Genomic DNA, 18,257 nt, shown 5'->3' on the forward strand with positions numbered 1-18,257 from the left:
CAGTATCCCTCTCTACCTCAATACACCATTGTAATGAAATGATCTGTATGGAGGACATGTGAAACAAAGTTTCTCTCTGTATCTTGGTACATGTGACACTAATAAACCGATTTAATTTATGAATTTAAGCAGATGTAATGGAAGATTGCATTTAGTCTCTCACTGTAGCCTGCCAATGAAGACGTGATTGGAAAATTTCCATATCAAAGTTGACGACTGCATTGCTGTAAGTGAAGGGATGGATATGATTCACTCCATGACTTTGCTCCTTCCTATATCTGCAATTTTCTCCTGGTCTGCCTGCATTCAAGGTCATTGTCTGCCTTCAATGCTGGCCTTCGGGGCGTCCTCAATTATGTTCACTCCATTACCGGTGACCATGCTGCCAGATGGCAAGGCTGAAGGCTCCAGCATTCACTCCCTGAAGCCCTCTGCTTCTCTCTCGTCATTAATTTCCAGCTTGTCAACTAAACCAATCTGAACTAATTTCTTCATATTTGGGTCAATGTCAACCTTTGTTTTAAAATTGCTCCTGCTGAAAGCATTGCACGAGGTGAACTGTCCCAAATAACCAATTTCCCTTGGGATCAATAAAGTATGACAATGACTATGACTATGACTATGACTATGACTATAAGTGAAAGTTTTTCTCATTTATTTTACCTCAGACAATTTGTTGTTCTATATTTTACCTCAATACTATTTTCTCAAGTATGCCAAGGCTAAATCTATCTGAGCCTAACATCAACATATACAGTAGGTGTTCCGACAGGGAACTGCAAATAGAACCTAGTGTGACTGAAAAATATGAGCAGAGGAATAGGATAATGTCATTCAGTCCCTAGGTTTATTCCCATTCATTGATCTAATTCCAAAATCCATCCACCTGCCCTGCTTCAGTATCCTTTAATGACCTCACTGGACAAGAATACCTTCATTTCAGATTACCTGAGCTCGCATTTTCTTTCTTCTGTTTGTGAGAGAGAATACTCTTCCACAGCACACACAAAGGTAGTTTGCCTAACTTCTCCACTAAGTGACCCAGGTGTGATTTTAACCCTGTGTTTTCTCTGCTTCACGGTCGCGTAGATGTGCTCCTTTACTGCTTCTCTCACTAAGGATTGACTTGATTAATCTGGGATCTTCTTTTCCCTTATAAGGCAGTAACGTATTGCTAGGTGCATTAGCCAAAGGTTGCTATGCATGTTTTACACTAAAATATTTTGACAAGTGTAAGTCAGGGGTATTAAATCTCATTCAGATTCTGACATGTATTAAAATTGTGAAAAAAAAGTAGTTTTGCATGCCATTTAAACAGAACATTTCAAAACATGCATATTGAGGTAGTACAGGGGAAAATCACAAAGTGAAAGCAGAAAGGAGTGTTACAGTTATAGTTACAGAGAATGTGCAGTGCTGGTAGACAATTAAAGCAAGGATCATGACAAGATAGACTATGAGGTCAAGAGTTCCAAAGATTCAATATTCAAATTGCATTTATTATCAAAAAAATGCATAAACTATACAACCTTGCGATTTGTTTCATAGGCAAAGCAAAGCAGAGAACCCGAAATTGGTTCCTTAGAGAATCAGAGTGGACAGCTATGTGCAGAGCCAAAAGAAATGGGGGAGATTCTGAACAATTTCTTTTCTTCGGTATTCACTAAGGAGAAGGATATTGAATTGTGTAAGATAAAGGAAACAGGTAGGGTAGTTATGGAGACTATGATGATTAAAGAAGAGTAAGTACTGGCGCTTTTAAGGAAAACAAAAGTGGATAAGTCTCCGGGTCCTGACAGGATATTCCCTGGGACCTTGAGGGAAGTTAGTGTGGAAATAGCAGAGGCTCTGACAGAAATATTTCAAATGTCATTAGAAACGGGGATGGTGCCGGAGAATTGGCATATTGCTCATGTTGTTCCATTGTTTTAAAAGGGTTCTAAGAGTAAACTTAGCAATTATCAGCCTGTGAGTTTGAAGTCAGTGGTGGGTAAATTGATTGCAAGTATTCTTAGAGATGGTATATATAATTATCTGGATAGACAGGGTCTGATTAGGAACAGTCAACATGGATTTGTGTGTGGAAGGTCATGTTTGACAAATCTTATTGAATTTTTTGAAGAGTTACTAGGAAAGTTGATGAGGGTAAAGCAGTGGATGTTGTCTATATGGACTTCAGTAAGGCCTTTTACAAGGTTCCACATGGAAGGTTAGTTAGAAAAGTTCAATCGTTAGGTATTAATATTGAAGTAGTAAAATAGATTCAGCAGTGGCTGAATGGGAGACGCCAGAGAGTAGTGGTGGATAACTGTTTGTTAGATTGGAGGCCGGTGACTAGCGGTGTGCCTCAGGGTCTAATGTTGTCTAATGTACTGGGTCTAATGTTGTTTGTCATATGCATTAAGGATCTGGATGATGGGGTGGTAAATTGGATAAGTAAGTATGCAGATGATACCAAGATAGGTGGAGTTGTCGATAATGAAGTAGGTTTTCAAAGCTTGCAGAGAGATTTAGGCCAGTTAGAAAAGTGGGCTGAAAGATGGCAGATGGAGTTTAATGTTGATATATGTGAGGTGCTACATTTTGGTAGGATGAATCAAAATAGGACATACATGGTAAATGGTAGGGCATTGAATAATGCAGTAGAACAGAGGGATCCAGGAATAATGGTGCTTAGTTCCCTGAAAGTAGAATCTCATGTGGATGGGGTGGTGAAGAAAGCTTTTGATGTGCTGGCCTTTATAAATCAGAGCAATGTGTATAGGAGTTGGGATGTAATGTTGAAATTGTACAAGGCATTGGTAGGCCAAATTTGGAGTATTGTGTACAGTTCTGGTCACCGAATTACAGGAAAGGTGTCAACAAAATAGAAAGAGTACAGAGAAGATTTACTGGAATGTTACCTGGGTTTCATCACCTGAGTTACAGAGGGACCTCCTGTCCCATGATCCTCTCGTATCCCCTTTTGCCTATCCGCTGTCCAGCTCTCGGCTCTATCCCTCCCCCTCCTGTCTTCTCCTACCATTTTGCATCTCCCCCTCCCCCTCCAGCTTTCAAATCCCTTACTCACTCTTCCTTCAGTTAGTCCTGACGAAGGGTCTCGGCCTGAAACGTCGACTGCGCCTCTTCCTATAGATGCTGCTTGGCCTGCTGCGTTCACCAGCAACTTTGATGTATGAAGGTTGAATAAGTTGGGTCTTTATTCTTTGGAGCGTAGAAGGTTGAGGGTGGACTTGATAGAGGTATTTAAAATTATGAGGGGGATAGATAGAGTTGACGTGGATAGGCTTTTTCCATAGAGAGTGGGGGAGATTCAAACAAGAGGACATGAGTTGAGAGTTAAAGGGCAAAAGTTTAGGGGTAACATGAGGACGAACATCTTTACTCAGAGAGTGGTAGCTGTGTGGAACGAGCTTCCGGCAGAAGTGGTTGATGCAGGTTCAATGTTGTCATTTAAAGTTAAATTGGATAGCTATATGGACAGGAAGGGAATGGAGGGTTATGGGCTGAGTGCAAGTCGGTGGGACTAGGTGAGAGTAAGAGGTCGGCACGGATTAGAAGGGCTGAGATGGCCTGTTTCCGTGCTGTAATTGGTATATGGTTATATAGTTATATGGAAAGAACCCAATTAAAAAAGAAATAAGACCAACGTCCAGTGGTTGGGGGTTGGCATCATGCAAATAATAAAAGTGAGCAACAATAGCATTCTGAACCAAACCTCAGAGTTGCCCAAAGTCTCGGTGTTCAGTTCATCATATTCGTGGGACAAGTCGTTACAAAGTTCACCGGCACAAAGCACAGCAGCCGGGGGCAGTCTCACAGCTGTAGTGCTGTGGAGAGAGGAGCCCCCCAGACTGTTTAGGCCAGCATTTAAATAGTCCAAAACTTGCACTAGGAGCTGGGCCTCCCGCGACAAATTGTTCTGAGCCTAGAACACACTGCCCATTTGATCTTAAGGTTTTAGTTCATGAATCTTCTAACTGTGGGATCTAAGCTGTCTTTAAGCTTTTGTTTTCAAGCATTTGTTTCTTTGGAAAGGACCAATAGAGAGGAAGCCCTGGGTTGGATTATGTTGGCTGCTATTCCGAGATAGCAAGAATACAAACACTATCCAGGGAGGGGAAGCTGGTTTTCATGATGGATTGAGCTATGTCCACAGCTCTGCAATTTTTTGTGGTCTTGTCAGAGTAGTTGTCAGATGTCACCTCTGATGAATCTAAGATCGGATGCTTTAAATCAAGTCAAGTCAAGTCAAGTCACTTTTTATTGTCATTTCAACCATAATTGCTGATACAGTACACAGTTGAAACGAGACTACATTTTTCAAGACCATGGTGCTACATGAACAATACAAAAACTACACTGAACTACGTAAATTAACACAGAACTACACTAGACTACAGACCTACCCAGGACTGCATAAAGTGCTCAAAACAGTGCAGGCATTACAATAAATAATAAACAAGACGATATGCACAGTAGAGGGCAGTAGGTTGGTATCAGTCCAGGCTCTGAGTATTGAGGACTCTGATGAATTTGGGAAAGAAACTGTTACATAGTCTGGTTGTGAGAGTCTGAATGCTTTGGTGCCTTTTGCCAGATGGCAGGAAGGAGAAGAGTTTGTATGAGGGGTGCGTGGGGTCCTTCATAAAGTTGTTTGCTTTACGGATGCAGCATGTGGTGTAAATGTCTGTGATGGTGGGAAGAGAGACCCCGATGATCTTCTCAGCTGACCTCACTATCCGCTGCAATGTCTTGCGATCCGAGATGGTGAAATTTCTGAACCAGGCCGTGATGCAGCTGCTGCTCAGGATGCTCTCAATACAACCTCTGTAGAATGTGGTGAGGATGGGGGGTGGGAGATGGACTTGTCTCAGCCTTCACAGAAGGTAGAGATGCTGCTGGGCTTTCTTTGCTATGGAGCTGGTGTTGAGGGACCAGGTGAGATTCTTCACCAGGTGAATACCAAGAAATTTGGTGCTCTTACCAATCTCTACGGAGGAGTTGTCGGTGTTCAGCGGAGAGTGGCCATTCAAAGTGTATCTGTAAAAATTGGTGATGGTCATCAGGACATGCCAAATTTATTTACCCTTCATAAGAAGTAGATGCTCTGCTGTGCTTTCTTGCCCATAGAATCAAATTGGTTGGGCCAGGACAAGCTATAGGTGATGTTTATCTCTGGAAATTTAAATCTTTCTATGGTACAACTTGCAACTTTTGAAAGGAAGTTGGAGAAACCCAAGTTTCTTAATAGCCTAGAAAATGTGCTCTTTTTCAAAGTGTGGATATGCAATAAAAACATGCTTTTCTGGTTTTTGAGAAGTAGGCAGAGGAATGAGTTCATTTGGGTGGATCCTACAAGAAACTAACAGAGACAAAGAGACTCTTCGTGACTTCTTTTCAGATGTGTGGTTCCATCGTCTAAATCTTGATGGATCCAGCATGTTGGGAGGAATTTCAGCTGTCTCAAACTCCAGAATTAATCGTGCATACTATTTCCTTTAACAGTATTCTGCCTAGCCCAACAAACAGCCATTAAAAATAATGGAAGCAAGTTCACAAAATGAGTCAACCCAGACTTACATAAACTTGGTAAAGTACAACAGAAAACTACTTGTACTAAAGTTGATGATAAGTTGTCATAAGTGATTTTAACTGTAGTGTACTGTCAGTATAGCTGCATTGTCCATAGTTAAAGTTGTTTAACAGGAACCAGCTACTGAGTGTTCTTAACCTATGGAGGTAAATGTCCTCTGCTTTGTTCATAATCCCTGTTCTCCCCCATTATGCCTTGCCTGTGATTAATTGACTGAGCAAATTGCTTGGACTTAAGAGCTTGTGAGTAGACAAGGGTATTTCTGATTATTGTCTTTGCCTCCCTGTTGAGAATAGTTAAGCCTTGGTCAACAGTGAGATGGTAGAGACTGCATTCATTACTCTGGGATTTTAAGTCTAGAGGTTTCTTCTGTGAAGTTATTTTCTTCCAAAAAAAAAACTCCGTGACTGCCAAGCAGACAAACTGCCAGCAAACATTAAAAATCTAAAAATTGTGGAATTATTGAGAACATATGTAAATTAACACTAAAGAGAGAATTCAAAAAATGATGGAATGCAGTTAGGAAAGAGAACACTTGATTCAAGAATTTAAAATAGCTATCTTCACTAACCCTTAAGGTGAAAGAAGACAGATTTTCTTTAATCAACATGTTAAGTGACTGGAGTTGATTACATGGGATGCTGTTATGAATCACTTCGAAAAACTTGTGTTAATCAGGGCCATTTGTTACAGGTTTCCAAAGGGCAGCTCATAATTAAACATTCTTATTTAATTCATGAAAGGAAAAACAGGGAGAGTATATATAGAGGAGGTGAAATTGTTTTTGTTTTATCCTGATTTATGAAAAGAAATCTCACATAAGGGTTGGGGAGTTGTTTAAAATACTGCATAAATTCAAATGTTATAGCAAAGGTGAATGGTGGAAAGATAAATATCAATTATATACAATAGAGTATCAGTGATATTAGAAAATCAAATATGGTTACATTTTAATTGATTTTCCAAATTCTTGTTCCCTCTCCTATATGCAGAACTTTAGTATATGAATCCAGCCATTGAGGAATCTGCACATCCAGGAAACAGAAGGAACTTGCAGCCATTGTTCTGCAAGCAAAGCCAATTGTCCACCGACAGTACAGATTCCACCCAATTCTCCCATGTAAGCAATGATAGTACAGCTTTGCAGGGCAAAAGTTCAGGAGGATCTGTACATCTGCTAATGTTCTTCACTGCTCTACCAACTATCCTGTGCTAGAAGTACAGCTGTGTTATGGAGCTGGTAGGGAAGATAGACCTAGATTTGAATAAAGTAATATAAGCAGAAAAAATGTTAATCAAATGTGAGGTGACAGATAACACAAAATTAATTTTTGGTGAATGTTTGGCTGGTGTGGTTGGTTAATCATTGCAAAATTACTAATTGTCTTGAGACATGGATTGGTAAATGAACTGGAGGACAGAGCAGTGTAAGAAAGGGTTATCTCTTCAGCAGTTTGAACAGGGCACGACTGCACAAGCACGTGGACGACGGCCAGTGAGAACAGCAGGAAGAGTTTAAAAGGAAGCAGAGTTGAAAAGGTGACAGTTATTTCTTCAGCAGTTTGAATGGGGCATGATTGCGCAAACATGTAGAGGTCAGCCAGTGAGAACAGTGGGAAGAATTTAAAAGAAGACAGCTTTACAGAGTGGGTGCTGAGTGATGGGAGTCAGAGTAGGAAGGCTTTGGCTCAACAGGGCTTCTGCGATAATGGGTTGAGGCGAGGTAGGTTATCTGTTTAGTATACAGACAGAAAGAATGTGTGTGAGGCTGGTTTTCTGCGCTTGGTGTCAGATGTGGGAGGTCCTGGAGAATCCCAGCCTCCCAGACGGCCACATCTGCACCAGGTTCGTCGAGCTGCAGATCCTTAGGGACCGCGTTAGGGAACTGGAGATGCAGCTCGATGACCTTCGTCTGGTCAGGGAGAGTAAGGAGGTGATAGACAGGAGCTTTAGGCAGGTAGTCACTCCGGGGCTTGGGGAGACAGATAAGTGGGTAAAAATCAGGAGAGGGAAGGGCAAGAAGCAGGTGCTAGAGAATACCCCAGTGACTGTCCCCTTAATAATAAGCACTCCTGGTTGAGTACCATTGGGGGAGACGGCCTACCTGGGGGAAGTAACAGTGGTGGCGCCTCTGGCACAGAGTCTGGCCCTATGGCTCAGAAGGGTAGAGAAAGTAAGAGGATGGCAGCAGTGATAGGGACTCTATAGTTAGGGGGTGAGACAGGCGATTCTGTGGACGCAGGAAAGAAATGCGGATGGTAGTTTGCCTCCCAGGTGCCAGGGTCCAGGATGTTTCTGATCGTGTCCATGATGTCTTGAAGTGGGAAGAGGAACAGCCAGAGGTCGTGGTACATATTGGTACCAAAGACATAGGTAGGAAAAGGGAGGAGGTCCTGAAAACAGACTACAGGGAGTTAGGAAGGAAGTTGAGAAGCAGGACCTCAAAGGTAGTAGTCTTGGGATTACTGCCTGTGCCCCGTGACAGTGAGTATAGGAATAGACTGAGGTGGAGGATAAATGCGTGGCTGAGGGATTGGAGGAGGGGGCAGGGATTCAGATTTCTGGATCATTGGGACCTCTTCTAGGGCAGGTGTGACCTGTACAAAAAGGATGGGTTGCACTTGAATCTGAGGTGGACCAATATCCTGATGGGAAGTTTTGCAAATGCTGTTGGGGAGAGTTTAAACAAGAATTGCTGGGAGTGGGAATCGAACTGAAGTGACGGAGGAAGGGGAGGTTGGCTCACAAATAGAGAAGGCTTGGAGACAGTGCGAAAGGGAGGATAGGCAGGTGATAGAGAAGGGATGCACTCAGACCGCTGGTTTGAGATGTATCTATTTTAATGTGAGGAGTATTATGAATAAAACGGATGAGCTAAGAGCATGGATCAGCACTTGGAGCTAAGATATTGTGGTCATTACAGAGACTTGGATGGTGCAGGTGCAAGAATGGTTACTTCAAATGTCTGGCTTTAGATGTTTTGGAAAGGATTGGGAGGAGGCCAAAAGAGGTGGGGGCGTGACACTGTTGATCAGAGATAGTGACATGGCTGCAGAAAAGGAGGAAGTCATGGAGGGGTCATCTATGAAGTCTCTGTGGATGGAAGTTAGGAATAGGAAGGGGTCAATAACTCCTCTGCATGCTTTTTATACACCACCCAGTAGTAACAGGGACATCGAGGAGCAGATAAGGAGACAGATTCTAGAAAGGAGTAGTAAAACAGGGTTGCTGTGGTGGGAGATTTTAATTTCCCAAATATTGATTGACATTTCCTTAGTGTGAAGGGTTTAGAAGGGGTGGAGTTTTTTAGGTGTGTTCAGGAAGGTTTCTTGACACAGTATGTAGAGAAGCCTACAAGAGGAGAGGCTGTACTTGATCTGGTATTGGGAAATGAACCTGGTCAGGTGTCAGGTCTCTCAGTGGGAGATAGTGATCACAATTCTATCTCCTTTACCATGGCATTGGAGAGGGATAGGAACAGACAAGTTACAGAAATGTTTAATAGGAGTAAGGGGAAATATGAGGCTACCAGGCAGGAACTTGGAAGCATAAATTGGAAACAGATGTTCTCAGGGAAACGTATGTAAGAAATATGGCAAATCTTCAGGGCATATTTGCATGGGGTTCTGCGTAGATATGTTCCAATGAAACAGGGAAAGGATGGTAGGGTGCAGGAACCGTGGTGTACAAAAGCTGTTGCAAATCTAGTCAAGAAGAAAAGAAGAGCTTATGAAAGGTTCAGAAAACTAGGTAATGATAGAGATCTAGAAGATTATAAGGCTAGCAGGAAGGAGCTTAAGAATGAAATTAGGAGAGCCAGAAGGGGCCATGAGAAGGCCTTGGCAGACAGGATTAAGAAAAACCCCAGGGCTTTCTACAAGTATGTGAAGAGCAAGAGGATAAGACATGAGAGAATAGGACCAATCAAGTGTGACAGTGGAAAAGTGTGTATGAAACCGGAGGAGATGGCAAAGGTACTTAATGAATATTTTGCTTCAGTATTCACTACGGAAAAGAATCTTGGCAATTGTTGGGATGACTTGCAGCGGATTGAAAAGCTTGAGCATGTAGATATTAAGGAAGAAGATGTGCTGGAGCTTTTGGAAAGCATCAAGTTGGATAAGTCACTGGGACTGGACGGGATATACCCAGGCTACTGTGGGAAGCGAGCAAGGAGATTGCTGAGCCCCTGGCGATGATCTTTGCATCATCATTGAGGACGGGAGAGGTTCCGAAGGATTGGAGGGTTGCGGATGTTGTTTCCTTATTCAAAGAAGGAAGTTGAGATAGCACAGGAAAGTATAGACCAGTGCTTCTTACTTTAGTGGTTGGTAAGTTGATGGAGAAGATCCTGAGAGACATGATTTATGAACATTTGGAGAGGCATAATACAATTAGTAATAGTCAGCATAGCTTTGTCAAGGGCAGGTCATGCCTTACCAGCCTGATTTAATTTTTTGAGAATGTGACTAAACACATTGATGAAGGTAGAGCCGTAGATGTAGTGTATATGGATTTCAGCAAGGCACTTGATAAGGTACCCCGTACAAGGCTTATTGAGAAAGTAAGGAGGCATGGGATCCAAGGGGACATTGCTTTGTGGATCCAGAACTGGCTTGCCCACAGAAGGCAAAGAGTGGTTGTAGATGGGTCATATTCTGCATGGAGGCTGGTGACCAGTGGTGTGCCTCAGGGATCTGTTCTGGGACTCCTACTCTTTGTGATTTTTATAAATGACCTGAATGAGGAAGTGGAGGGATGGGTTACTAAATTTGCTGATGACACAAAGGTTGGGGGTGTTGTGGATAGTGTGGAGGACTGTCAGATGTTACAGCAGGACATTGATAGGATGCAAAACTGGGCTAAGAAGTAGCAGATGGAGATCCACCCAGATAAGTGTGAGGTGGTTCATTTTGGTAGCTCAAATATGATGGCAGAATATTATATTAATGGCAAGACACTTGGCAGTGTGGAGGATCAGAGGGATCTTGGGGTCTGAGTCCAAAGCTGCTACGCAAGTTGACTCTGTGGTTAAGATGGCGTACGCTACATTGGCCTTCATCAATCGCGGTATTGAGTTTAAGAGCCAGGAGGTAATGTTGCAGCTGTATAAGACCCTGGTCAGACCCCACTTGGAGTACTGTGCTCAATTGGAAACCATAGAAAGGGTGCAGAGGAGAATTACAATGATGTTGTCTGGATTGGGGACTACGCCTTATGAGAATAGGCTGAGTGAACTCGGCCTTTTCTCCTTGAAGCAACGGAGGATGAAAGGTGACCTGATAGAGGTGTACAAGAAGCAGGATCTCCCAGTGGCCACACATTTTAATTCTATGTCCCGTTCCCATTCCAATATGTCGGTCCATGGCCTCCTCTACTGTCGAGATGAAGCCACACTCAGGTTGGAGGAACAACACCTTATATTCCGTCTGGGTAGCCTCCAACCTGATGGCACGGACATTGATTTCTCTAGCTTCTGTTAATTCCCCTCCCCCTCCCTTCTTACCCCATCCCCATTTATCTATTTATTTATTTATTTAGTTATTGGTTCTCTCTTTCCCTCTTACAATAACTCCTTGCCTGTTCTCCATCTTCCTCTAGTGCTCCCCTCCCCCTTTCTTTCTTCCAAGGCCTTCCGTCCCATGATACTCCCCCTTCTCCAGCCTTGTATCCCTTTTGCCAATCAACTTCCCAACTCTTGGCTTCATCCCTCCCCCTCCTGTCTTCTCCTATCATTTCAGGTTTCCCCCTCCCCCTCCCACTTTCAAATCTCTTATCAATTTCAAATCTTTTTTCCGTTAGTCCTGACGAAGGGTCTCGACCCAAAACGTCGACTGTACTTCTTCCTATAGATGCTGCCTGGCCTGCTGCGTTCCACCAACATTTTGTGTGTGTTACAAGATAATGACAGGCTTTGATCATGTGGATAGTTAGAGTTTTTTTCCCAGGGCTGAAATGGCTAGCACAGAAGGGCATAGTTTTAAGGTGCTTGGAAGTAGGTACAGAGGAGATGTCCAGGGTAAGTTTTTTACGCAGAGAATGGTGAATGTGTGGAATTGGCTGCTGGCGGCGGCGGTGGAGACAGAAATGATAGGGTCTTTTAAGAGATTCCTAGATGGATACATGGAGCTTAGAAAAATTGAGGGCTCTAGGTAAGCCTAGGTAGTTTTAAGGTAAGGACATGTTCGGCACAGATTTGTGGGCCGAAGGGCCTGTACTGTGCTGTAGGTTTTCTATCTTTCTATGTTTCTAAAGGAGAATCTTGGAGATTTCTTACATGTAGTTGGCAGAGCAAGTTGAGAAGGCCATAAATATGTATCTATGTCCCTTTGAGATATGATTTGAAACAGAGGGCACAGAAGGAAGTTTTGATAACCTTTATAAGTCAGCAGTTAGGCATCAGCTGGAGCATTGTGAGAATCTCGGCTGCAGCATGTTAAATACTTGAAAGTTGAAACAAAAACGAAAATGACTGGAAAAACTTAGCAGGTCTGGCAGCCTCTGTAAAAGAGAAACACATCAGAACTCACAAAGGATCTCTGCTGTGAAATATGAACTCGGTTTCCCTTTCCACAGATTCTGAGTGTTTCCAGTGTTTTGTTTTCATTACCTAACTGATCCCAGGGACTGGGAACTGGAGAAAGTCAGGTTGTTCTCCTGAAGGCAAAAAACACGGGAGGGAGCTGATTAAGAGATTCACAATTAGGAAGGATTTTGCAAGTGGAAATAAGAGCAATTTATTTCCATTCACAAGAAGATTGGAATCCAGAGGAGATTTAAGATAACAAACAAGGAACCAGAGAGGAAGATAAGGGGATTTTTTAAAACAGCAATAAAGGTAAATGGCTGAAAGAGTGGTGAAGGTCGAATCAGAGTAAGTTGGAAAGCAAATATTTACAGCACAAATGGCATTAAGAGCAAGGGAGTGGAATTAATTGGATATCTCTTTCAAAGAGCTATGACAAGCAAATGAGCCAAATGTCTGCTGCAGAGTAAAGTTTCTTCTTTTGACTCCCTGCCTCAGATATTATTATGTCAAAATAAATAAAGTAATATAAGTAAAGAATAAAAAGCTCTGTCTTTGGAATCCAGTGAATAAAGTTAAGCATGATCCTATAATCACAACTCACATCAACACTTCCACAAGTCAATCAGCATTATCACACTGAAAATTAATATTGGTTATTCTGACTCAGTCTGAAACAGTGAAGGTTTTGTAAAAGCAGCAGAGAGAGGCAGCATTGTGTAGAACTGACTTCAGGATGATGCCATCAGTAGATCCATTGATATCAGGAGACTCTATAGAGAAGTGCGGGTGGTATGTTCGAGCAGAGGGATGTGACTCATCTACCTCCCATTATGTCAGGAGCGAAGAGGTTTCATATAAGCCTTAAGATGTGCTTGTGCTTATGAAAAGCAGTGGATTGAAACACTATGAGCGTTGTCCTGGTTTGGAGGTTCAAAAATGGGATATGCTTCCTCGCAGAATGTAAGCCCCCTGTAGAATTCAGAGTCAGATTCAGATTTGTTTATTCTAATGTATCCTAAGTTGCAAGGAATTGTCTTGCTCACCAAATAACTAGTGTACAATGGTAATAATAAAGTCCAGAATCAATACAATTGCAAACATAAATACATCTGAATGGTGCAAGGATGGTAGTGCAGACTGACGCAGTGCAAAAGGTAATGCGAAAGCAACAGCAACAGAATATCTGAGAGTGGTAGAATTAAGGGGTAGAATGCAATTGCGCCATTAGAAAGGGGATGTGAAAGAAGTGATTAGTTGTGGAGTCTGCCAGCAGTGACAACAGGCTTTAAGATGCTGTTGTTAAGTCTAGAGGTCTAGATTTCCAAGTTACAGCACCTTCTCCCAGAAGGTAAGAGAAGAGAGAAACGGGAATGTCCAGGGTGGCAGACACCCTTGGCCTCCCTGCAGCAATGCACTGTGAAGACTTAAAGAGGCTGGGTGGAAGGAACCGACGAAGCTGAGACAGACTGAGCAGTCATGTGGCATGGAAACAGGCTCTTCAGCTCAATTGGCCCATGCCAACCAAGATTCCATTCTAAACCTGAACTACTTAAAGGCCCATGTCCCTTTAAATCTTCCCTTTCCAGTTACCTATCCAAGTATGTTTTAAATGTTGTTAATGTGCCTGCCTCAACCATTTCCTCTGACAGCTCCTTCCGTATACTAAAAAATCTCTGGGTCAAAGTGTTGCCTCTTATGTTCCTATTAAATCTCTTCCCTCACACTTTAAACTAATGTGCTATAGTTTTTGATTCCCCAATCTTGGGAAACAGAATATGCACACTCGACCTATCTGTGACCCATATAATTTAATACACTTCTATTAGGTCTCCTATTCCAATAAAAACGTCCCAACCTGCTCAAACTTTCTCCATAAGTTGGTCCTTCAAGTCCTGCCAACATCTCCAGAAATCTCATCTCCACCCTTTCCAGCTTAATGGCAGCGTTCCTATACAAGGTGACCAAAGCTGGGCACAATACTTCAACTGTTGTCTCATCAACATTTGTAGAACTGGAACACGACATCCCACATTCTATATTCAATACCCCGAATGACGAAGGCTAGCATACCAAAAGGCTTTTTCACCACTCTGTCCACTACGAAAGCACTTTCAGGGGACCTTGTACTTGTAATCCGAAACAAGAAAAAATGTGCAGATGCCGGAAATCCAAGCAACACACACAAAGTGCTGATGGAACTCAGCAGGCCAAGCGGCATCCATGGAAAAGAGTAAACAGTTGACGTTTCAGACTGAAACCCTTCATCAGAACTTAAGATCCTAGGTGCCTCTGTTCTATAACACAATCCAGGGACCAATCATTCACAGTGAAAGTTCTACCCTGATTTGCCTTCCGAAAATGCAACACCTTACAGTTCCTAGCATTAAACCCTTACAGAATTACCACATCCGTTTGCTCTTCTTGTAAAGGCTTGCTGAGTGGTGCTGGAGAATTCCTAATGAATAGGATGAGAAGGCTTCCTCAGTGTGTCCATCTTGAACACTGGAAGTATCCAATTTTCTCACACAACAGTAATTGGCTGAAGAGTTTTTATCTGTACCTAGAACTGCCCTGTCACAGCTAAATAAATTTGCTGATGATACTACACTGATTAGCCTACTCTCAAATAATAATGAAGCAGCCTACACAGTGGTGTCAAGAAAACAACATCTCCCTCAATGTTGCAAAAACAAAGGGGCTGGTTGTGTATTACAGAAGGAATGGAGACAGGCTAACCCCTATTGACATCAATGAATCTGGGGCTGAGAAGGTGAACAACTTTAAGTTCCTTGGCATCCACATCACCAAGGACCTCGCATGGTCTATGCCCACCAGCTGTGTGGTGAAAAAGCCACAACAGCGCCTCTTTCACCTCAGATGGTTGAAGAAGCTTGGTATGGTTCTCCAAATCCTAAGAAATTTCTACAGGGAGCATCTTGACTGGCTGCATCACTGTCTCGTATAGGAACTGTACTTCCCTTAATCGCAGGACTCTGCAGAGAGTGGTACGGACAGCTCAACACATCTGGGGATGTGAACTTCCACTGTTTAGGACATTTACAAAGACGGGTGTGTAAAAAGGGCCTGAAGGATTATTGGGAACTCGAGTCACCCCAACCACAAACTGTTCCAGCTGCTACCATCTGGGAAATGGTATCAGAGCATTAAAGTCACGACCAACAGACCCCGGGACAGCTTCTTCGACCAGGCCATCAGACTGATTAATTCTTGCTAATACAATTGTATTTCTATGCTATATTGACAGCCCTGTTGTACATACTGTTTATTATAAATTACTATAAATAGCACATTACACATTTAGACGGAGACATAACGTAAAGATTTTTACTCCTCATGTATATGGATAGAAAATAATAAAGTCAATTCAATTCAATTCACTCCTCATATCCTGCAGTTCAATCCATGCAATATTAAGAAATTGTTGGACAATGACTTGATGAATGCTTCCAGCACTTTGTGCAATAAAATTCAGAAGAAATTCAGAAGGTCCAGCAGTGTCTATGGAGGAATAGTTGACATTTCTGAATGAGACCGTTCATCAGGACTGGAATCAAAGAGGGGAGATGGGAGGAGGAAGAGGAGAATAAGCTGGTGGGTAAGAGGTGAATCCAGATGAAGGGCAAAATAGGTAGATGGAGGGGGGGAAGGGAAATGGGAATGACGTGAGAAGTTGGGAAGTGGTAGGTGAAAGAGGCAAAGGCTGAAGAAGGAGGAATCTGATAGGAAATGATAGCAGACTACAGAATGACGGGAAGGGGTGGGTGTTGGGCAAATTCTGAAGACAGGAGGGGAAAGAAAATGATGAAAGGGTCAGACAGACAAGGAAAAACAAATGGAGAGGGCAAAGATGAGTGGTTACCAAAAGATAGAGAAATTAATTATGATGCTGTCAGATTGGAGACTACCAAAATGGAATTGGAGCTGTTGTTCCTTTAATCTGCAACTAGCCTCAACGAGGCAGTAACAGAGGACACGGACTGTACATATCAGAGTGGGAATGGGAAATGGAATTAAAATAGCTGGCCACCAGGAGTTCCTGGTTGTTATGGTAGATGGAAGGTGCTCATTTTGTGTTCCATTTCAGACATACAGCGTCTGCAGTTTTGTGTTTTTTTATATATTGAGGAGCATTTGATTCAGTTGCACACCAGTGCTGCAGGTAACACTGCTGGCTTCCAGCTCCAATGATTCAGATTCTAATTCTGACTGTGTAAAGATTGTGTATCCTCTCAGTGACCACGTGGATGACACTCTGATTTCTTCCCACTTTGAAAAAACATCCTGGTTGGAGGTTAATTGGCTTTTTTTTTCCTCAAGTGAATATGTTTCTTTGCTCAAAATGTTACTTGCTTTTTCTGAATGTTTTGCACCTTGGCCTCAGAGGAATGCTTCTCTTTCAGCTGTATATATGTATGGTTTGAGTGATAATTAAACTTGATTTGACTTGATTTGTTGTATATTAACCCTCAGGAGAATGGTGGGGGCAGGGGTGGTGATGGGGCTACTCTGAGAGCTAGCAGAGAATTAATGGAACAAATGGACAAATGGACTTCCACATAATATGGCAATAGAAAATAATATGAGGAATGGTCGCAGGATAGGACAACATACCTTCTGTGCTGTTCGAACACTGGTTGCATCTAACAGCCAAGTTGCTTAAATGCAGCTGGAATGCTGGTAAAACCTGAATAAAAAGTTAAATTATCTGTAAATCCCTTGCAGAAAAATGCAAGGGAAGTCATATTAGTTCCTTTCCCAGTAGTCTTCCCCCTTCCCTCATTCGTCAGTGAGTTGACATTGTATCTTAGCCATATCACAATAAGTTTTACGTGAAACTTACATAATCGTTGATATTCTGCCACCTTTCAGCCATTTAAAAGCAACAACGTTATGAAAGAGTTCATTTTCTGCATATTTTCTGCATCACTGACGTGCAAAAGGCATATTATTACATGCTTGTCATGGAATCATGGTATAGTGTGCTTTATGAATTGTTCCTTTCAGAAAAGACAAATGGCCGGATTTTAATTCAAGATGTGGATACCGAATTGGGACGTGGAGAATGAGACCTGTGCGGTTGAAAGGTATGGCCACCACTACCCCCTGATTTCCATCTCCACTTTCCAAGAAGTGGATCAGGAAAAATGAGTGGGAGAAAACACTGATTTATGCTCAGCTTACATTAGGCAAAGGTCACTCAAATCCAAATATAATTAGAGGAATTACAGCTGTAAGTTCAAGAAACAGTGAGACTGACATCAAGGCAACATGGGATCATGAGTGGCATTAATGCGCATCTTGGAAACTATCCTCTGCCTGGTTGTCTGATGCCACCTTGCCAGTTGACATCATTGGCAAATTTTTCCTTGCATCAGCAGGCCGGAAGTGGGCTGTTTGTCAGCAGTTAGATGAAGTCCGTTTGTTTTAGATCATGAAACTGCCCATGCCTAATGCAATTGGCAGCTGTGGGCTGGAAAGTGGCAAGTAACATTTGTGCTCCACATACACCCGGCTGTGATCACATCCAACAGGGGAGACTCCAGCAACGTACCCATTCAATTATGGTACTATCACTGAGCCCTCCACTATCAACATCTTTCAGGTCAGGACTGATCATAAGCTCAAGTAGGTAAATACAAGAGCAGTCCAGAGATTGGATACACTTCGGTGAGTGACTCACCTTCTTATTCAAAGTCCTTTCCACCATCTTCAAGGTGCCAATCATGAGTATAATGGGTATAATACTTTTCAATATTCAGGCTGAACACAGTTCAAACCATACTCAAGAAACCTGGCGCCATCCTGGATTATTAGCCTACTTTAGTGGGTACCCCATCCTTCTATGATAAACATTTACACCTTGAAGATGGTGGAAAGGACTTTGATCCTCCACCACAGGCACAATGTGGTTGCAGTGTGCAGCATCTTAGAGATGCAAACACTCCTTGATGGTATCTCACAGAGATGCAGTCTCCACTGTCTGGAAGGACACTGGCAATGATGGAAACTTCACCTGTAGGCTTCTCACCAAGGGATACACTTTTCTGTCCTGAAAATAAATCATTTTCTCCTAAGCAACAATTAGTCAAAATCCCTTCGACCAGTATTGTA

The sequence above is a fragment of the Mobula hypostoma genome, chromosome 8, assembly GCF_963921235.1.
Source record: "Mobula hypostoma chromosome 8, sMobHyp1.1, whole genome shotgun sequence".
Classification (NCBI taxonomy): domain Eukaryota; kingdom Metazoa; phylum Chordata; class Chondrichthyes; order Myliobatiformes; family Myliobatidae; genus Mobula; species Mobula hypostoma.